Source organism: Rhinopithecus roxellana, chromosome 5, assembly GCF_007565055.1.
Source record: "Rhinopithecus roxellana isolate Shanxi Qingling chromosome 5, ASM756505v1, whole genome shotgun sequence".
Lineage (NCBI taxonomy): Eukaryota > Metazoa > Chordata > Mammalia > Primates > Cercopithecidae > Rhinopithecus > Rhinopithecus roxellana.
This window is the reverse complement of record NC_044553.1, coordinates 153816344-153838603: the sequence shown is the minus strand read 5'-3', so window position 1 is coordinate 153838603 and position 22260 is coordinate 153816344. Positions and strand designations below refer to the sequence as shown.

The following is a 22260-nucleotide window of genomic DNA, read 5'->3' as shown; positions in this document are numbered from 1 at the left end:
CTTCAGAATTTTCCCATGTTTTAAATGTTGGGTAACCAGCATTTTCGGGGCTGCACACGCATTCTTTCTGTGGCTGACTTAACTGCTGTTGGCCATCCAGGGCTTCTCCAGCTTTGCATGCTTTTTGGTACCTCCTGCTGTGATGAACCTCCTTGCACGTTCATTCTTGTCCTCATTTCTGGTGATCTTAGAGGACAGATACCTAGATGTGGAAATATTGGGTCACAGGCTATGAGAATTTTATCTATGGGGCTCTGGATAATGCACGCTCAACTCGCTTTTAAGGAGGAGGATAGGGCTCCCCATTCCCCAGTGAGGCTTGCTGGGGCCAGTCTGACCCCGCCTCTCCCAGAGCATTCACCTGGGCTTGGTGTTTATTTGCAGAAGTGATAATCCCCAGCTGCACCTGCAACCTGGAGCTCTGGGGATGAGAAACAGCTCCCGTGGCCAGTGATATTTCCAGGGGGATGTGAGTGTCTGGGTTTTTTTTTTTTTTTTTTTGGCACAGGCAGCATGCAGCCCCAGGTATTAGCCAGCCCCAAGACTCAGGAGCTGCAGGGATGCGGCTCCACGTGGGCGGGACAAATCTGTTTACAGGCCATTGCCATGGCTAGGCTGCCTGACTCCCATTTCACAAGCGCCTGCAACAGGTGGTTTCCTGGATGGCGAGCCAAGCCCCAGGCAGACAGGAAACCTCACACCCAGGCTCAGCTCGGTGGGCGAGTGTTGTCATCAGTAACAAGGGACGCTGTCACAGCCCTGGTTCCACTCTAGCCAGCTAAAGCTTTTTCCAAGGTGGTTTCTTTTTAAATTGTTCTTGCTCTTTGAGGAAGGAAGAAATTAAGAATTCGACAGAAGACCGTGGTCAGGTCGGAGCCCAGAAGGTGCCTAGGAGGATATTAATAACGACAACAGCATCGGCATCTGTGCTCCTGGCAAGCACGTGTTTGCGTCATCTCTGCTTCTTGGTATTCCTAGTTACTCTGCGTTGGTATCCCTAGGCTGTCACCCTTCATAGAACCAGCATTCATTGAGCACCTACTGCATACCACAGCACTAGGGTGGGGATGGGAATACTGAGAAGCTATTCTGACGCTCAGGAGCTGAAAGCACCATAAAGAGGCCCGTGGGTTTCCTAGGGCTGCTGTGACAAACTAACATGAAGTGAGCACTCTCAAGCGATGCATGTGCACCATCTTACAGTTCTGGAGGCCAGAAACCTGATGCATTCTCACTGGGCTAAATTCAAGGCACTGGTAATGCTGCGTTCCTTCTGGAGGCTCCAGGACAGAAACTGTTGACTTGCCTGTTTTAGTTTCCAGAGGCCCCTCGTATCTGTTGGCTTGTGGCCTGTTCCCTCCATCTTCAAAGTCAGAAGTGTCTCATCTCTCTCTGACTCTTTTCCCATCAACTGCCTCTTCTCTTCTGTCTTCAGGATCACATCTCCCTCTGTCTTCCGCTTATAAAGACCCTTGTGATAACATTTAAGGCCCTCACCAAGAATCCAGGAAAACTTCTCCATCTCAAGATCCTTAACACATCTGCAAAGTCTGTGTTTGCTCCATAAAGGCAACACACAGACTCCAGGGATTGGGATCTGGACATCTTTGGGGGAGCAGCAAAGTGTGACAGAGTCACGAAGCACCACCACCCAAGAAAGAAGAGTGGGCAGGGTGGACCCAGGCTGTCATGGTGAGAGGGTTTAGCACTAGGACCCATCGCACCTGAGTGGCTTTGCGCCCTGTGAAGGGCTCTGCAGGTGTCAATGAGAAACAGCCTTGACTGGAGGCAATTTGTCTTTCATGTGAGGATTAAGGAGCTTTTCTTTTTTGAAGGTTATATTATTTTGAAGGTAGAATCCCCGAAAGACCTCCCCCAAAGAATGGAAACTTTGCCTTGAAATGTTATAGCTGTTGTGTTTGATTCTTGCACGCTTTTAAACCCGTCTTAGGTGGCGATTGCATGCAATGAGGCTAACCCCCTGGTTGGGGAGGTGACAAGCTGGCCCCTGAGCAAGAAGACCGTGGAATACTTGGTACAGTAGGCCAAGGCAACCAGCAGAGATTTTGGCATGACTGGGTCATAATATGAATGGCCAGCTCTTACGAGGATGGGAATTGGACATAAAAGGGAACAGAGAGGACAACAACCCAGAGGACTAGGCTGGTGGAGAAAGTGGGCAGCTCAGGAATGGGGCTGGGGGATTGGGGAGGGAGGAGCCTGATTCTTTTCCCTGGTTTGAAGGCTTCAATGCCCCACCCTGCACCTCTCCCCCGGTCTTTGTTTTGAACACTTTTCTCCTTTTAGCATTTTAAAAAATTGAGGTATAGTATACATATGATAAGGATGTAGAACAACAGTTTTTTGTTTTTTGAGACAGAGTCTTGCTCTGTCACCCAGGTTGCAACCTCTGCCTCCCAGATTCAAGCAAATCTCATGCCTCAGCCTCCCATGTAGCCGGGACTGCAGGCATGCAGCACCACACCTGGCTAATTTTTTGTGTTTTTTTAGCAGAGACGGAGTTTTGCCATGTTGCCCAGGCTGGTCTTGAATTCCTGAACTCAGGCAATCTCTCTGCGTCGGCCTCTCAAGTGCTGGGATTATAGGCATGAGCCACCATGCGCAGCCTGACCAATGGGATTTCTATGAAGTGTAGCAGTAAAGTGTAGCGTGCCCTAACCTTAGGTGTATGTGATGTGTGCACACACCCACGGCACCGCCACTCAGGTGCAGGCAGAGGCCACGTCTGGAACTCAAGCAGCTCTCTGTGTGCCCCTTCCAGCCATACCTACCTCCAGCGGTAACCCCTATCATGATTCCCAGCACCATGCTGAATGTTGCTCGTTTGGGAACTTTGTATAAATGGATCCTGCAATGTGGATTCTTTTGTGTCTTGGCTTCTTTTGCCTGTTACTTTGCGAGATCCACAGATCCATACAGGTTGTGAGTTCATTCTTTTTCATTGCCGTGTAGTTTTCCTTTGTGCGACTGTACCATGTCTGTTCTCCTGTTGATGGACAAGTGGATCGATCCCAGTTTTTGGCTGTTATGAATAGTGCTGTTAAGAACACTCTTGGGCGTGTCTTTTGGTGGACACAAGCACTTGTTTCTTCTGGCTTCTACACAGGGTGGAATTGTTGAATCAAAGGGTCAGCATGTTTTAGTTTTTGTGGATGCTGCCAAACAGTTTTGAAAGTGGCACCAATTTACAGCCTGCCAGCCAGCAATGCATTGATGTGAGCTCAAACTTCTTGATGTGTTTTGTGAGATGCTTAAGCATAGGATATGCCAATCTCTTCAGCCTTGTCCTTCGTCACCTAGCAGAACCCTGTGCTCCAGCTGCTGTAGTTTCTGTTGTTCAGATGTGCCTGATCTGTCTTACCTCTTGGCCTTTGCATCTGCTGTTCCCTCTGCCTAGCGCACTGTTCTTTCCCCAGCCCTGCCTTCTCACTGGCTCACTCCTCTTTTAAGACTTCTCTTAGACTTATCTCTTTCAAAAGCCTACTCTGATCCCAAAACCTCATTAGCTGCCCTCCTAGGGCACCTCAGTCCCCTGGATCAGCCACATCATAGCTGTTGCGACTCTGGTTTGCAGGTGTTCATGTAAGTCCTCTAAGAGCAGGACTTTGTGATAAGGCCCCTGCCTTAGGATATGGGGCTTCTGTGCGGGATACCACTGTGGCAGTATAGAAATCGTATGGGGTTTAGAAGTAGGAGGCCCAGGTCCTCTTCCAGGCCCCACTATACTGTGGTTGTGAGATCTTAGACAGGTTACTTGACTATCCTGATTCTGTGTTCTCTGCTGCAAAATAGGCATAAAACCTGTCTAAGTCACAGACTAATGAACTAATGAACCACAAACTAATGAACAGGAAACGCTTGTACTCTGGTAGGTGATGCCTTGGTGTGCACTGAGAATCCTGATAGCCAGTAATTACGGTGGGTTGGTTGAGAGCCTAGGGAGGGAAATGCAGAGAGCTAGCTAGGAGCTTCTCTGCCCTCCAGAAACAGGGCTGTGTGGAGAGAGGCTGACAACCTTGGACTAGAGGCTGCAGGATCCCAAGAAAGACCCGGAATCCCAGGGTATCTCCTCCCTGCAAACCAGTGTTGTCTGAGCTTTATGGACATCTTACGATGCTAAACCACTGAAGCTGCCATTCTCAAAGTGAGCTTCCCGGCCAGCAGCATCAGCATCACCCAGGACCTTGTTGCGACTGCAGATTCTCAGGCCCCACCTCAGCCTACTGCATCAGAAACTCTGGATGTGGGGCCTGGTGCTTCTGATGGGTACTCAAGTTTAACAACCATGGCACTGCAGGAAGGGTGCTGCCCTCAGACCCTCCTCTCTCCCTCTCCAAGTAAGTGGCAAATAGGGATCCAGCTGCTGCCTGCTACAGCATCCAGCATCCCAGAGAGGCCTGAACATCGCACCATGCTGAGAAGGGTGGGCAGGTTGAGGCAGGCCCAGCATAGTTGACTCTGTAGTTTGCATGTTGCATGTGGCCTCCATGGAGCCTGGCCATGGAGCTGGGCTAGAAAGTGACAGGGACAGTTCCCATCAGACAGAGGGTTTGTGCACAGAGAGGGCTAGCAGGAGTGGGAAGGTCTTTGTTTATTTGTATAGATGTAGGCTTTGATGCTCAAATCATACAATTTCCCTGGTTTGCAAAATCAGACCATTAGACTTGGCCCTCCTCTCTGCAAATTCACAGGAGGGAAGATAGGAGGCAAGGCACAAGGGGCCATTCAGGCAAGGCTGGGATTCTAGCGAAGATGACAGAAACAAAATGTGGTAGCCTTGGGGGGATGAAATGACCTGGGAGGCAGCTTACGTGTGGCAGCTGGCCTTTTTCTGTTAGTTGTTGGTTCTCCCTTCCAAATCATAGATGCCACCTTTCACAGTCAGGGTCTGCCTGTCTGCAAAGCTGCATGCAAACTTTCTGTGGGGTCACGTGGTGAGCAGAGGCTGGCACACACAGTTGTTGAGTGAGACCCTGATGATCCCTGAATGATCTGCCGTGAGACACGTGCTCTCCCTTCAGAGCCTCTGAACTTACTGTTCTCTCTGCCTCATGGAAGGGCAGTCCCCTCCCTCCAGACTCTTGGTCTTTATGTCTTCAACTCCCATTAATTTTATAATTTTTTTTTTTTTTGGTAAAACAGCATTTTTATTTTGGGTGAAAATATTTTTTAACTGAGCTGAAAATCACACTACGTGAAATTAACCATTTTGAAATGTGTAATTCAGTAAGATTTGGTACATTCAGAGTGTACAACCATTATCACTATCTTGTTCCAAAAGTTTCATCACCCCCAAAGAAGACCCAACACATTAAGGAGTCAGTCCCCATTTATCATCCCTCTGTCTCCTGGAAACCACTAAACTGCTTTCTGTCCCTGTGGATTTACTTATTCTAGATACTTCATTTAAATGGAAGCAGATAATATATAATCTTCTGTGCCTGGCTTCTTAGCATAATGTTTTTGGGGTTCATCCATGTTGTAGCATGCATCAATGCTTCATTCCTCTTTATGGCTAAATAATATTCCATTGTATGGTTATTACGTCTTGCCTCTCCATCTTCCCACTTCATTGTCTAGGACTTACTATTGAAGTAAATTTCAGATGTTGTTCCATTTCATCCATAAATATTTTAGTATTTTTCTTTAAAAGATAAGGACTTTTAAAAGAGCATAACCACACTTCCATGATCACACCTGAAATAATTAATAATATCCTTAATATCATCAAATAGCCAGAGGAAGAAGTTTTTCAGCCTGACATTTGATGCCCAAGCTTGCTTCATCTCTACTCTTCTTCTCCTCTTCCTCCTCCTCCTCCACTTCCCATAGGTCAGAGATGATCTTGCATACACTTTACCATGTGTTCCTATGTGAATCAATTGTTGGTGGCTGCCTGGAGTGCTGAGTGCAGGAGGATTTTGAGGTGAAGTCTGGAATGGGTGGAAAAGAGTGCCGTGGTTGATTAGCAATGCCTGCTGTGGACATGGGTAGAGGGTGTGGCCGCACCGTGGAGCTTATACCTTATCCACATATCCCAGTGATCTCACCTGTTACATACCCAGCTCAAATGTCCACCTCACCCTGGAGCATATGCCTTAGCCACATATCCCAGTGATCTCACCTGTGATATACCCAGTGCAAATGTCCACTCTTCTAAAAGATTTTCTCAGATCCTCCAGTCATGGTTAGTCTTTTCCTTTATGGGACTCTGTGGGGCCTGTCATGTGTGTCTAGGGGAGGAAGGTATGTTCTACAATTTACCCAGTGTTTCCCTAGCTCATGTGTCAACAGCACAGAAGACAGCACTGCTTCTCCAGAGACCCAGACAGCGTTCAGATGCAGGCCCTACCTTCCTGGGCCCAGATTCTGTCTCCCACATACATTTAAATTTCATATTCTCCTTTCCTGAAGAGAATTTGATGACCTAAAAGATTGATTCTAATGGGTATATTTCCAGGTACTAGTTGGGGATGAGTGGTTTCAGGTTTAATTTTTCTTCCTGTTCCAAATCAAGCATGGAAAGCCACATGTATTAGCCCATCTTTCATGCTGCTGATAAAGGCATACCCATGACTGGGAAGAAAAAGAAGTTTAATTGGACTTCCAGTTCGACATGGCTGAGGAGGCCTCAGAATCATGGTGGGAGACGAAAGGCACTTCTTATATGGCGGTGGCAAGAGAAAATGAGAAAAAACAAAAGCGTAAACCTCTGATAAACCCATCAAATCTCATGAGACTTAATCACTATCATGAGAATAGCATGAGAAAGACCGGCCCCCCACGATTCAATTACCTCCTCCTGGGTCCCTCCCACATGTGGAAATCCTGGGAGATACAATTCAAGTGGAGATTTGGGTGGGGACACAGCCAAACCATATCATTCCACTCATGGCCCCTCCCAAATCTTATATTATCACGCTTCAAAACCTATTATGCCTTCCCAACAGTTCCCCAAAGCCTTAACTGCTTTTAGCATTAACCCCAAAATCCACAGTCCAAAGTCTTACCTGAGACAAGGCAAGTCCCTTCTACCTATGAGTCTGCAAAACCAAAAGCAAGCTAGTTACTTCCTAGATACAGTGGGGGTACAGGTACTGGGTAAATACAGCCATTCCAAATGGGAGAAATTGGCCAAAAAAAGGGGTTACAGGGCCCATGCAAGTCCGAAATCCGGGGCATGGTGGGGCGGGGAGGGCAGTCAAATTTTAAAGCTCCAAAATGATCTTTGACTCCAGGTCATGCTGATGCAAGAGGTGGGTTGCTATGGTCTTAGGCAGCTCCACCCCTGTGGCTTTGCAGGGTACAGCCTGCATCCCAGCTGTTTTCACATGCTGGTGTTGAGTGTCTGTGTTTTTTCCAGGCACATGGTGCAAGCTGTCAGTGGATCTACCATTCCAGGTTCTGGAGGCCAGTGGCCTTCTTTTTATAGCTCCACTAGGCAGTGCCCCAGTAGGGACTCTGTATGGGGGCTCTGACCCCACATTTCCCTTCTGCACTGCCCCAGTGGAGGTTTTCCATGAGGGCCCTGCCCGTGCAGCAAACTTTTGCCTGCACATCCAGGCATTTCCGTATATCTGAAATCTAGGCGGAGGTTCCCAAACCTCAATTCTTGACTTCCCTGCACCCACAGACTCAACACCACATGGAAGCTCCCAAGGCTTGGGGCTTTCACCCTCTGAAGCCACAGCCCGTGCTGTACATTGGCCCCTTTCAGCCACAACTGGAGCGGCTGGGATACAGCACCAAGTCCTTAGGCTGCACACAGCACGGGGACCCTGGGTCTGGCCCACAAAACCATTTTTTCCACCTGGGCCTCAGGGCCTGTAATGGGAGGGGCTGCCGTGAAGGTCTCTGACATGGCCTGGAGACATTTTCCCCATGGCCTCGGGGATTCCCATTAGGTTCCTTGCTACTTACGCACTTTTCGGCAGCCAGCTTGAGTTTCTCCCCTGAAAATGGGTTTTTCTTTTCTATTGCATAGGCAGGCTGCAAATTTTCCAAACTTTTATGCTCTGCTTCCCTTATAAAACTGAATGCCTTTAACAGTGCCCAAGTCACCTCTTGAACGCTTTGCTACTTAGAAATTTCTTCCACTAGATACCTAAATCATCTTTCTCAAGTTCAAAGTTCCAAAAATCTCTAGGGCAGGGGCAAAATGCCACCAGTAGCTTTGCTCCAGTTTCCAACAAGTTCGTCATCTCATTGTCCATGTTGCTATCAGCATTTTGCGCAAAACCGTTCAACAGGTCTCTAGGAAGTTCCAAACGTTCCTACGTTTTCCTGTCTTCTTTGGAGCTCTCCAAAGTGTTCCAACCTCTGCCTGTTACCCAGTTCCAAAGTCACTTCCACATTTTTGGGTTTCTTTTCAGCAGTGCTCCACTCTACTGGTACCAATTTACTGTATTAGTTCATTTTTCACACTGCTGATAAAGACATACCCGAGATGGGGAAGAAAAAGAGGTTTAATTGGACTTACAGTTCCACATGGCTGGGGAGGCCTCAGGATCATGGTGGAAGGGGAAAGGCATTTCTTACATGGCCGCAGCAAGAGAAAATGAGAAAGAAGCAAAAGCAGAAACCCCTGATAAACCCTTCAGATCGCATGGGACTATCACAATCTCTTACTCACTGTCACAAGAATAGCATGGGAAATACAGGCCGCCATGACTCAGTTTACCTCCCACTGGGTCTCTCTCACAACATGTAGGAATTCTGGGAGATACAATTCAAGTTGAGATTTGGGTGGGGACACAACCAAACCATATCACCACAGCATCATGCCATGGAGCACAGGGCTGGGGCTGAAGCCCTGAGATCTGCCCCAGCCCCACTGCCCTGTGACCTTAGGTGAGTCCCTCCCCCTCCCCAGTCCTCTGTGTCCTCCTCTGTGTAAAAAGAGTGTGGGCTTCATGATTGTGGTCCTTTTTCCTGCTCCTGCATCTGACAGGCTCCAGTTCTGCTCCTGCAAAGAATGTGCTGGTCCTGCTGACTTGAGGCTCTAAGCCAGTGGGAGCAGGGAGGCTGTTAGAACTTGCTGCTGCTTTCCCCTTCAGGCCCTGGTTCTGACCTTCTCTCTGACTGGCTGCTCTTTGTCCAGGGGTAATATAAAGGCTTCTTGGGCTGAGGTGGGAAGTGCCTTGGAGATCTGTCCTTGACTCTTTGTCCCTGTTGGTTTTGCCTGCCCTCCGCATAGGTGAGGTCCCCAGGGGCCGTTGCAATGTTTGTTTGGCCTTTGCATACTGGATTCAGCTGCCCCTTTCTGGCCACTCATTTCTCACTTGGGCCTGAACCAGCTCAGCCTGCATTGCCTCTGGTTCGTCTGAACAAATTGGCAGGTCCTTTCTCTCCTGATATTGCTCTGATCTGACACTTTCTATATCACCCCCCAGCTCCTGCTCCTATCCAAGCCTCCATCACACATGCCTAGACTAAGAAAACTTCTTGGCCTATACTTGCCTCTCTTTCCAATATCCTTTCCATATGCTGCCAGAGAGATGTTCTTAAAAATGAAGCCTGGTTTTGCCACTCTCCACGGTTCCCTGGAGGTGCAAATCTTAGTGCAAGAAGAATTGGTCAAGATCTGGCATTTGCCTCCTGCCCCATCCTCTGCTCCTGTAAAACCAAACTGCTCATTCTTTTGGTACATGGTGTTCCCTGGACATTCTCTTCTCCAGCAACTGTGACTGATGAACTCCTACTCATCCTTCAGTACCCAATTCATATGTTCTTACTTACTTGTAAAGCTGATGCTCTGAGGAAAATTACCAACCATAACCAGAGACACACAGCCAAATCCAACAAGTGTGGCCCACAGTAGAGGAAAATAGCACAGTTCTTTGGTGAATTGAAGGGTGGTGGATCCCCCCCCAAGCCTCTACTATCTTTCTGCCTTCATCTGCCTGCGTGGTACAGCCCTTCTTGGTACCAGAAAACAGAAAGAACTATGAGTTCCGACAATAGATGACGCTATCTGAAAGATTTAATAAGTGTTTAAGAAAACGTTGAGTAAGCTTATGTTGCAATTCTACACGAGGAGTACAATAGCAATATATTCCACAACAGTAAAGCAAAATAAGTAATATTACCCCAAGTAACTAAACAAGAAGGCTTTCCTTGAACTGGGTGATTGTTGGAACCAAGCTGATATGGAGTTGTTAGCCAATTCCAATATGTGCCCAGAATTAGAAAATCAATCCAGATTTTTATATTACCTATCCCTTGTTTCTCCTGAGCAGTAGCCAGCGATCACTGGTTGGTTCACAGGAATAAGCAGTGTCAGTCTAAATTGCAGAAAAAAACTCAAAAACAATGAATGGGACTAGAATCTAATAACAGGTGTACCATAGTTTTTGAAACATAATTTTTCTCTTTCCAGGTTCCCCTTTTTATTAAAAAGAAGTCACAGTAGGATCGACGTGTTTGCAAAATGACTTTTAGTTTTGTTATACTTGCCCTGATTATCTGCATAACATGCAGCAAGAACAATTATTTGCCATATAGCCTTCTTTTTTAAAATTGGCTTTGATGGAACTTTGTTCCATAAGCAGTGTCAGGTTAGACTTTTTACAGCCTTGAGCCCAGCCATGGATTTATTTAACTGTGTCCATAAATACTTGTATGAGTTTGATAAATTTTTCTCATTTCAAGGTCTCAAGATAATTTGGGGCTCCTGGGCCTATCAGAACTTTTATTAGTTCTGTCTATACAATTGATTCCTGTTTGGGCTGGTATTTATGAATATATTAGTTTTCCAAAAGAGACTTGGAAGTTTATTTTTCCTCTCTGCATTTAAGAGTGCTTGTCAAAGTTCTATAGCTGATTGTATACCACCTTTTAAAGAGGACTGAAACATGACAACAATTGTCTGTGGATGACGAAAAGTCTTAGGGCAGCCACAGTCAAAGACACAATTTACAAGGAAATTTGGTTACTTTTGTGGCACATAATAATTTTACATAACCATTGTAATTATTACTGTGATAACGTACCACTAAGTCAGATCAAAATTATGGGAGTTTCCCCTAATTTTGGAACACATACCGATAACATATTTATACAAATATAACCCAATAAAAGTAAACACCATGTCATATTTGACAGTGCTTCCTGTATGATTTTAATATACCAAATAAGCCAAATAGTTTTGGACTTTAGGAGATCTAATATCTAAAAGGATTAATCAGGTCAGAAAAAGACTTAATTTAGAATTAGATTTTGGAAAGTTTGTCAAATATCAAAGGTTTAAAACACTGTAAGAGAACATCCCAGGTTACCGCAAGTCATTGATTTAGCCAAAATGATAACTCAAAGATTTTTAAAAAGCGAAAACCTTTATTCATTGACAGAGGGAAGACTTAGCTTTCTAAACAGTCTGTCTCTTGTATTTCCCTTCTTTTTCCTGTATTTAAAAGGCAAATAAAACTCTTTCATTATCTTTTAATGTTACTTGAAAATCTTGTTCAAGAGAAAGCCAAATTTTACCTTTGCATTAGTGTCCTATTAACATCAAATCCAAGTTTTGGTAAAACCTTATAGACAAATTTATCCAACTTTAATCAGTTTGACCATAAGGTAAGATTTTCATAAACTGTTTATAACCCTTTAGAATTTTTTGTTAAAGAGCAGACCAATGCTCTAAGAAAATCCTGTTGTGCTTTTATTCCAATGTTCAATTTATGGAAAAACTAAATAATACCTCTTTAACTTTAGCCAATATGTTCACACGCAGAATTTCTTTTACAAGATTAATCTTTCATAGACCTTCCACAACTTGCTCAAACCTTCAGCTTTAGCCTATCTGACTTAATATAATCCTTTAACCCTCTATACTGGGCAAAAAACAAAACAAAACAAAACAAAAAAACATATTCTGATGCCTTCTTACAATCTTGTACCAAAAACACATTCTACATGCCTTATATACCTTGCATGTAAAACTGTTTCTTTAGTAGTCTCAATCACATGTTACAGTGTTAACTCTTAGCAACTTTTATTTTTGGTGAAAAAGTCAGTAAGTAAGGGATTTATTTTTTATTTATTTATTTATTTATTTTTGAGACGGAGTCTCGCTCTGTCGCCCAGGCTGGAGTGCAGTGGTGTGATCTCACTCACTGCAAGCTCTGCCTCCCGGGTTCATGCCATTCTCCCGCCTCAGCCTCCCAAGTAACTGGGACCACAGGTGCCCGCCACCACGCCTGGCTAATTTTTTGTATTTTTAGTAGAGACAGGGTCTCACCATGTTAGCCAGGAAGGTCTCGATCTCCTGACCTCGTGATCCACCCGCCTCAGCCTCCCAAAGTGCTAGGATTACAGGCGTGAGCCACCGCGCCTGGCCAGTAAGTGATTTTAATTATGTACCAGGTGTGGAGCCTGGGACACTAGACAGAAGTGCAGATGAGGTTTGACTCTTTCCAGCATAGCCAGAGGTCATGGCTAACTCCGTATGTCCCCAGGCCTTATCTAGAATCTGATGTCTCCAAAGTAGGTAAGTTGAACAATTATCAAGTCATAGAAGCGTTCAGAGCTTAAAGCATTTAACAAACCTAATATCTGACCTGCATAATTTAGATCAAATATCTACATTTTGAAGACATTTTTATTTTACCAATAACCTTTAAAGCTATCTTTATTTCCCAAAGATTACCCAAGTGATATGAACTAAAAGGTATTAAAGTTTTTATTTTTCTGACAAAATATTTGATTTAAGCACTTAATTTTCTTTAAGCCAATTAAATAGAGCTCTTTTATATAAACATCACACACAGAACACATATAAATACACACAGACAGAAGAAGATCCAGTAGTTGTAAGATTTTTCATTTGCCAGTTTTTAAGTTTAATTAGATTACTGGCTTCAGGGTGCAGTCCTTCAAGGAATAGGGCCAGGAAAGCATGCAGTTTTTAGGGCCTAATAAGCAGGCACAGCTGGAAGACAAAACAGATCCCCAAAATATTAAGGGTCCCATTTTTATACTGGATCCTGGATCTCAAAAGGGAATCAGCACATCCCCCATAGGAGTCTTATTTCTCAGTGGGGTAGAGATGTTTCCATAGCTTCTAGCAGCGAAGAACGTGCTTCTCTGATCCAAATATGCAAAGAGAGTATCTCCCCATTACTGCCATTAGCCATCCCTAAAAGTATATTTTCTACCTATATCAAGGCTATATCTCTCATAGTGCATACTAATTTCTGATACCCTCAAAAGTCAAAAAAGTTCAGGTAACACAATGTAAAACAGAACAAAGCCTTAGAATTTGAGAGGGATCAATATATCTACTTTCAATTTCTGGGATTCCACCAGGAAAACAGAGTTTTCCCCAAATGGGGTCAGTGGCATCTTCTCCCTTTTTTGCCAGGAGTCCCAGGCTGTTAGAAATTATCTTGTGTCCTCTCATATGGGCATCAAGAGTGGCAAGAAGATAAGATGGAGAAAAACGACTCAGTTCACCAAGAAGAAAAAACTTTTTCAGAAAAATAAGATCCAAGAAGAGAAAAAACTTAAAGGCCTTTTAAATATATATATAGCCTGGATATCCATTTTTAAATAAGCTGATTTTTAACCAAATCTCTAATTCCCAAACTCTAGCCAGGACAAGCACCTGATATTTCTGGCTTTTGAACTTTAGCAAAGGTAACCGCCCAGGTGAAACCAATATTCCTTAACTAATGTGATGACTTAACTATGGGTGTATGAGGTACTTTCAAAAAGGTGTAAGCAGGTTTTTTAAAATGAGATTTAGAATCTTCAAAGGTAGGTCAGAGAAAGGAACTTCAAGATGGCAAGTCAGAAGTTGTTCATGGAGAGGGAAAGAATCAGTAAATGGCAAAGGTCACTCAAATATCAAACCAGAAAATACTTATTCCCTAGGCTGAGATTGAACCCAGGCTGCAATTGTGAGAAGACAAAAGTCTGGCCAGGCGCAGTGACTCACGCCTGTAATCCCAACACTTTGGGAGGCCAAGGTGGGTGGATCACCTGAGGTTAGGAGTTCGGGACCAGCCTGACCAATACGGTGAAACCCTATCTCTACTAAAAATACAAAAATTAGCCGGGCGTGGTGGTGGGCACCTGTAGTCCCAGCTACTCTGGAGGCTGAGACGGAAGAATTGCTTGATCCTGGGAGGTGGAGGTTGCAGTGAACTGAGATCTTGCCACTGCACTCTGGCCTGGGTGACAGAGAGAGACTCTGTCTCCAAAAAAAAAGGAAGAAGAAAAAGACAAAGCCTTAGCTGCTAAGCTACAGCATTGGGCAGTCTCCACTGACCTCCCCAGAAGGAGCCTCGAGCAATCAACTTTGAGCTTGCAAAGCCTTTTAACTGCTCAAGATAATTTTTAGAGCTAACTATGACATGAATTCCCAAAATTCCCACCCTTCAGATGGCAGAAACCAAGAGATAGTACTGCCACATGTTTACAAAGTCAAGCTCCCAAGGACATAAAACACGATGAGAGGGAAACTTCATCCAGTTTTTGTTTCAGGGACCTGCAGCAGCAAAGTTTATAGCTGATCAGTGCTGGGTCAGCTCAAATAGCAGACTTACAGGGGTCCTAGGCCTGCATTATATCCTATGGCACACCTTTTAATGACAGAATGACACACAAAGACAAATTCATAGCACAGAATTCACCAAATTCGCTGCAGCCTAAGACTAGCCTCACAAGTCCTTTTTCCCATTATCAAAACTTTGCAGAGGAGACAATGGTTTTTACCATTCCTTTAACCAGTTTGCACAGAGAGAGACTGGAGCCTGACTGGTAAGAAACTCTTGCCCTTTTGCCAGTGTGCCAGGTTTCTGGGTTCCCCTTCTCTGAGTGGCTTTGGTGGCCCTGCTCGCTGTGCCATAGCTATGAGGGCCAAGCCATGTTACCAAAAAAGACAAACAAAAAAACAAACATCTTTTTCACTTTTATGGAAGCAGAGGCAAAAACCTCTCAGTTTTGCAAGATGCCACACCAGGGGCTGCATGGGGGAACTGAATCAACATTTTCCAGTTTGACCAGAGCAAAATATGCATGACAAAACACAGACATGAGCCACCCAGCTCAGTGTCCAGTATCCACCTGGCAAGGCCCAAATTCACCTCCGTTGGCCCCTGTTATCTTTAATCCAATCAAAGTGGGGTGCAGTGACCTCCGACCAGGAGTTTGAACATGTGGTTTCTGGGAAAGATGGAAAAGTGGACAGTTGCCCTGAGTGACAGAAAAGATAGGAAAGGGAAAGGAGAGAAAGACAGAGAAAAGTATTGCCTGCAGCGGGGTGAGGAAGGCAAGGAACTCATGGAGGCCAGAGAAAGACCCACCCATCGTATCAACACCGAATCAAAAGTTCAGCCAGTCACTCATCAGTCACCAAAGGATCTTTTCCAGCAGTCCCATCAGCTCTCAAGTTTCCACCTTTGGGGAGAAAAAAAAGCTCCCCATGTCCCATGATCCTGTGCACACATAATCCTATCACCCACAGACGACAGCAAAGAGCGCAAGGCACATTAATCCCAAGAGGATAGTGGCTAACTGCTAAATCCAGTTTTCCTTACCGAGGAACTTCACCAAGGGGACCTCTCGTCCCCTGTGTCTCAGGAGTCCCAGCTCAATTCCATCCTTTCCCCAGGATAAAATACCTCTAACTCAATTCTGCCCTTTCCCCAGGGTAAAATACCCAACCACTTACCCAAAGTTGGCCAATTGGTACTGCAGTCGATTTCCTTTGAATCAAGACTCCCCTCAGTATCGCCCCTTCACCGTTTGCCAGGAAGATGTTACTGGAAAAAGGGGTCCCAATTCAGACCCCAAGGGAGAGTTCTTGGATCTCATGCAAGAAAGACTTCAGGGTGAGTTCATTGAGTAAAGTGAAGCAAGTTTATTAAGAAAGTAAAGGAAAAAGGCCTGGCATAGTGGCTCATGCCTATAATCCCAGCACTTTGGGAGGCCAAGGTGGGCGGATCGCTTGAGCTCAGGTGTTCGAGACCATCCTGGGCCATGTGGCAAATCCCCATCTCTACAAAAAATACAAAAAGTAGTCGGGCATGGTGGCACGCGCCTGTAATTCCAGCTACTCAGGAGGCTGAGGCAGGAGAATCACTTGAGCCTGGGAGGCAGAGGTTCCAATGAGCCGATGTCACGCCACTGCACTGCAGCCTAGGTGATGAGAGTGAAACCATTTCAGAAAGAAAGTAAAGGAATAAACAAACGGCTTCTCCAACAGGCAGTGCGGTCCAGAGGACTGCGGGTTGGCGATTTTTATGGTTATTTATTGATTATATACTAAAGAAGGGGTGGATGGTTTATGAGTTTTCAGGAAAGTGTGGGCAGTTCCCGGAACAGAGGGTTCCTCCCCTTTCTAGACCATATAGGGTAACTTCCAGATGTTGTCATGGCATTTGTAAACTGTCATGGCGCTGATGGGAGTGTCTTGTAGCATACTAATGCATTATAATTAGCATCTAATGAGCAGTCAGGACGACCAAAGGCCACTTTCCTTGTCATTTTAGTTTGGGGAGGTTTTGGCCAGCCCCTTGACAGCATCCTGTTATCAGTGGGATCTTGGTGACCGGTATCTTGCACCGGCCTCCTATCTTATCCTGTGGCTAAGAATGCCTAACCTCGGGAATGCAGCCCGGTAGGTCTCAGCCTAGTTTTATCCAGCCCCTATTCAAGATGGAATTGCTCTGGTTTGAAGGCCTCTGACATGTATCTTCATACCAGACTGCAAGTGCCCTGAGTCTGGGATTTTTGTCTGTGTCATCTGTGAGATGCCTGTCTTGGGTGTATGTGTCCCCAGGACTAGACCACTATCTAGCCCATAGTAGGGGTCAGTAAATATTTGTTGAAGGAATGAGTACTATATTTTTTTCTTTTTTGAGACAGAGTGTTGCTCTGTCGTCAGGCTGGAGTGCAGTGGCGCTATCTCGGCTCACTGCAACCTCTGCCCCCCCCGGGTTCAAGTGATTCTCCTGCCTCGGCCTCCCGAGTAACTGGGACTACAGGCGCCCGCCACCACGCCCAGCTAATTTTTGTATTTTTAGTAGAGACAGGGTTTCACCATGTGATCCGCCCACTTTGGCCTCCCGAAGTGCTGGGATTACAGGCGTGAGCCACCGCACCCAGCCGTGACTATCATATAATAAAACTGTAAGACACACACAGGAATGAGAAGGCAGTCAGGGTCTCCCCTTCAACGAGCCACACAGGGTTTAGAGATGTTCTTACGAGGCAGCGTGCAGGGTGTGAGCTTTGGGGATGCTTCCCTTCTATCCGGTGATGAGGGCCAGGTGCCAGGAACCTGATGGGGAGTGATACCTGTGGCTGTGCTGGGCAGAGGGATCACAGCTCTCCAGGGCTGTGTTTGCTACCTGACCACAATTAACATGATGACAGCTGACACACGACAGCCTGTGGCTGCTGTGCCTGGGCAGGGGTGGTAGTAAGAACACCTCCTGACTTCATGTGCTGGATGCCACGTAGCCCTGGGAAGTTCATAACGTATGGTTAGACCATATGTGGTCTGATGGGGAAAGAGAAAAGACAGGCATTTCCAAGCAGAGCAATGGAAACAAAAACCAGAGGAGAGACAGGGGACTCTGGGTGTGCGGAGACCTCATGGCTAAACACGTTCGGGAGAAACTGAGTGGGAGCAAAGAGAGTAACGGGAAGGTCTGGATGGCAAATTAGGGAAAGTAAAATGGTAATAGCTGAGAAATATAAAAATCACAATAAAACATGGGAAACCTATTGATAAGCCAGATCCCGGGTACTGACACTGAGAACTACATAGGGAAAGGACCTGTTCTTTTTTTTTTTTTTTTTTTGAGATGGAGTCTCGCTCTGTCTCCCGGGCTGGAGTGCAGTGGCCGGATCTCAGCTCACTGCAAGCTCCGCCTCCCGGGTTCACGCCATTCTCCTGCCTCAGCCTCCCGAGTAGCTGGGACTACAGGCGCCTGCCACCTCGCCCGGCTAGTTTTTTGTATTTTTTTAGTAGAGACGGGGTTTCACCGTGTTAGCCAGGATGGTCTCGATCTCCTGACCTCGTGATCCACCCGTCTCGGCCTCCCAACGTGCTGGGATTACAGGCTTGAGCCACCGCGCCCGGCCAGGACCTGTTCTTTTTTTAACAGCCAAAGGGGATGCCACGTTTAGAATCAGACAGCTGAGTTGAGCGTGACCCAGCATTGTGAGTTTCCAAGGGCAGGCTGCACTGGCTGGGAGGAGGGTGTGGTAGATCTGAATGAGGTTCATGAGGATTGTGTACAATGGGTTTATCTATAGGATTGGCTTTGGCAAGCAGGGAGGCCTTAAGAGTGTATAGCTTTTATTGTTGACCTAAAGTGTGTCATCAAAGTGGAGACACTCAGGCACGGAAGGGCAGAGGGCAGGCTTTGCAGAGCTATAGGTGAAATACTCACTCACATTCACCCACCTTCTTTCTTCACCTCTCCTAATGGCGGGGGTAAGATATTCAACGTTATTAAATTCCCTGGACGTTGCTGCAGGGACCGGGTGCAGAATAAGTCTGTGGTTATTATGGCACCATCACAAGCACTGATGAGCCTTTCAGGGCCTTTCCTGAACATGGCTTATTGCATTGGGAGTAGTGTTTATTTAGGGGTAAGCCTGCCTCAGATTGGAGTGTTAGGCCCTATCAGATGACGGAAGTTGGCTGTGCAGCATCATAAGTGAACTATAGCCTCATAAACTCTTCCTTCTCCTTCTCTTCCCTGTCAGGAATCCTCCAGGGTAGGAGTGAATAGGGAGGAGCCCTTCTTGTTGTGAGGCCTCTGGAGAGGGGTGGGTAGTGGATCCATTGACTCACCCCAGGCCTGGCCTCTGAGGAGCAGGAATCTCCCCAGAGTGGTCCTGAGCCAGACAGTCCAACTCTCCACACTGTCGCCTCTAAGCCTTCTGAATATCCTCTGGGGCTTCTCACCTGCTTGTATCTCTTTCTGGAATGTTCTTTCCATCACAATTTGCAGGGCTGACTCATCCTCACTGTCCAGGGATCAGCCCTTTAGAGCATGCTAAATATTATGTTGGGGAGGGTGTAGGCACGCATATGCATTTTGTTCGTAGAAGTCTAAAATATTTCATTAAGGACTCACACAACCACTACTGCATTGTTTGTGTTGGGGAAGGGAAAGTGGCCGGATGCAGAGAGGGATGGAAGGGAGACATCACTGCTTTCCCTTTTATTGCAGTTTTGGAATTTTGAACCATGCAAGTGTTTGTCTATTCAACAATAATAAATGTACAAGGGAGGTTTTCAATATCTTGGCCCCAGCATTTTCCCTTGGGAGCCCATAGGAACAACTTACAATTATTTTATTAATCAGCTTGAGTTTGGTCTTCCTTCTGTTCCACTACACCATGAACTCCGTGCAGGCAGGAGCCAGGTTCACCTTGCTTCTTAGCATCTAGTCAAGAGCTTGGCACACAGCTGGACTCAACTTTGGTTAAATTAAGGAAGAATGAAGCACTCACAACATCTGGCTGCTGTATTGTCATACTAAATGTGAATCTATATCCAAACTTCAAACTTTGATCGTTACTCCAGATGTCACAATTGTCCAGTGAGTTCACTGCCTGAATGCTCTAGGTTCCAGGCCCCTGGCATAGGGCCTGGTGCATAGTAGGTGTGCAGGAGAGATCTGTTGAGCATGTGAATGAATGGCTGACTTCATCTCTGGGTGTTCTGGAACTTCTCTCCCACCCCATTCTGTTCCCAGTGAGGTTTGGGGCTTTTCTGTTACAGCAGCCAGGATCCCTCTAATACTCTCCTCATCCTCTTCCTGGAGTGCCCTCCTCCCCTCTCCACTTCCAGCTCCCCAGCCCACACCCTCCTGGCAGGCTCCTCCTCTGGCTCACTGTCTGCCTTTCTCCAGAGCCTGCTCCAGCCTTCTACTTGTCCTTCCTCCATTTTGCCACCAGCAGGCTGAGGGCCTCGCCCTACCGATGGACGAAACCTCTTGTACGCTCTGACATTTTTCTTTTCACATTTTTTCCATTCAAATGTTTATATTTTTCTCTGGGACAGGATGCATGCCCATCAACAGGAGAAGGGATAGATTAATTGCATAATAGTCACACTGTGGAATAATTCATAGCAATAAAAAGACCAACCTGTTAATACACACAGTAACACAGATGAGTCTCAAAATTGTTAATGGAACAAAACCGACAGATACAAACTGTGTAGTTCTGTGTATATGAAGTTCAGGAACAGGTACATTTAATCTATGATGATAGAAGTCAAAATAGTGCATACCTTTGGTAGGCACAGGGTGGAGACAGACTGGAAAGAGGCAAAGAGAACATTCTGGGGTGATGCAGATGTTATGCTGATAGATATACAGGCTAAAATTCATTGAGCGAGACACTTAACTTTACACGTTTTATAGCACTGAATCATGCCTCAACTCAGGGAAATTAAAAAGACAGGCCTTATACGCTACACACTACTCTGTTCCCTTGTCCTTTTACTTTATTTAAACCTGCTGCCAGTTGGTAGATCTGCGTGGTAATTTTAGTGGCTGCGTAGTATTTCATTCTGTGGTCATCATTTGTATCTTCAGACCAACGTTGTTCCCTGGTAGAAAACCCTTCTGAAATGAGGTAAAAGGAGAGGGGACCCCAGGGCCTTTGGTGCTGTCTTTGTGGCTCTCAGGCCTGTGGCCTCTCTAGACAGGTTGGGAGAACACGGCTGCTGTTCTGGGACTGGATTGTTCAGAATAATTTGGCTTATCGGGAATAGTTGAATCAGGTTTCATCAAAATTAAAAACTCTTGTGCTTCAAAGGATATCATCACAAAAGTAAAATGATAACCCACAGACTGAGATAAAATATTTGCAAATTGTGCATTTGATAAGGGACTGTATCCAGAATGTATAAAGAACGCTTGCATCTCCATAGTAGATAAACAACCCAGTTTAAAAATGGGCAAAGATTTGAGTAGATATTTCTTCAAAGAAGATACGCAAATAACCAGTAAGCATACGAAAAATGTTGAACGTCATTAGTCATCATGGAAATGAAATCCCACTTAATAATGATATGCCGTTTCACAACCACAAGTAATGGCTAAAATAAAAAAGACCATTACAAGTGTTAAGGATGTGGAAAAATTAGAACCCCAGTGCACCGCTAGAGGGAATATAAAAGTTTCTTTTAGAAAACAGTCTGTCCGTTTCTCAAAATGCCACACATACCGTTACTATAGAATCCAGAAATTCTACTCCTAGGTGTATACCCAGGGGAAATGAAAACAGACCTCCATGTAAAAAAGAAAAAAAAAAATGTAGGCAAATGTTTATCGCAGCATGACAAAATTATTCATAGTAGCCAAAATGTGGATGCAACCCAATATCTATCAACTGGTGGATGAATAAAGAAAATGTGGTATATTCATGCTGTGGAATATTATTCTGCAGTAAAAAGGAATGAAGTACTGATGCATGCTCTAACATGGATAAACCTTGAAAACATCCTATAACATGGATGAACCTTGAAAACATGATGCTAAAAGAAGCCAGTCCAGAAAGCCACATATTGTATGATTCCATTTCTCTGAAATGTTCTAGATCAATGGAGCTAGAAGGTATATTAGTGTTTGCCTGAAGCTGGTGAGTGGAAGGTGGAGAATGGAGAATGACTGCTAGTGGCTAATCAAGTATATTTTTGGTGAATGTGTTCTAAAATTAGATTGTGGTATGGTTATACAACTCTGTGCATAGACTAGAAACCACTGAGCTATGGGCTTTAAGTAGGTATATTATGTTGCATGTGAATTATATCTTGAAAAAATGAGTGAGGCCCTTGGCTTGGGAAATAAGTTATTTTTAATTGAATTGCCTTTAAAACATTGAGTGAGGTGATGGGTGGGGAAATGGTCAGCAAAGACAGCTTGAAGTGGACCATAGCTTGGCAGGCAGACGTGGCACATCGTGGGAGGAGATTCCCTGCTGAGTGCACGAGTCCTGGCTTTGGCTCTTCCGCTCCCTGGCTGTCTGACTCTGGCCAAGCCGTCCTACCTTCTTAGGTTCTGTTTTCTTATTCCTAAAATGGAATTGTGTTGTTAAGGGAGCACTAGCGGAGTCTCCGAATCGCAGTGGTTTAACATAGTAGAAGTTAATTTTCTCACTCATGAAGTCCACTGCAGGGGCATGCAGGGACAGGCACCAACCTCCAGCCTGTGGCTTGGGGTGGGGGAAGAGCTCATGTGAGGTGCAGGGGCCAGGCTGGAGAGG

At 45.4% G+C, this 22260-nt stretch overlaps 1 protein-coding gene across 3 annotated transcripts in view; it reads left to right on the top strand.

Annotated features, from left to right (window-relative positions):
- Positions 1–22260, top strand: part of CLMN (calmin) — a 133411-nt gene that overhangs the window by 31870 nt on the left and 79281 nt on the right. The gene's annotated exons all lie outside the window — the stretch shown is intronic.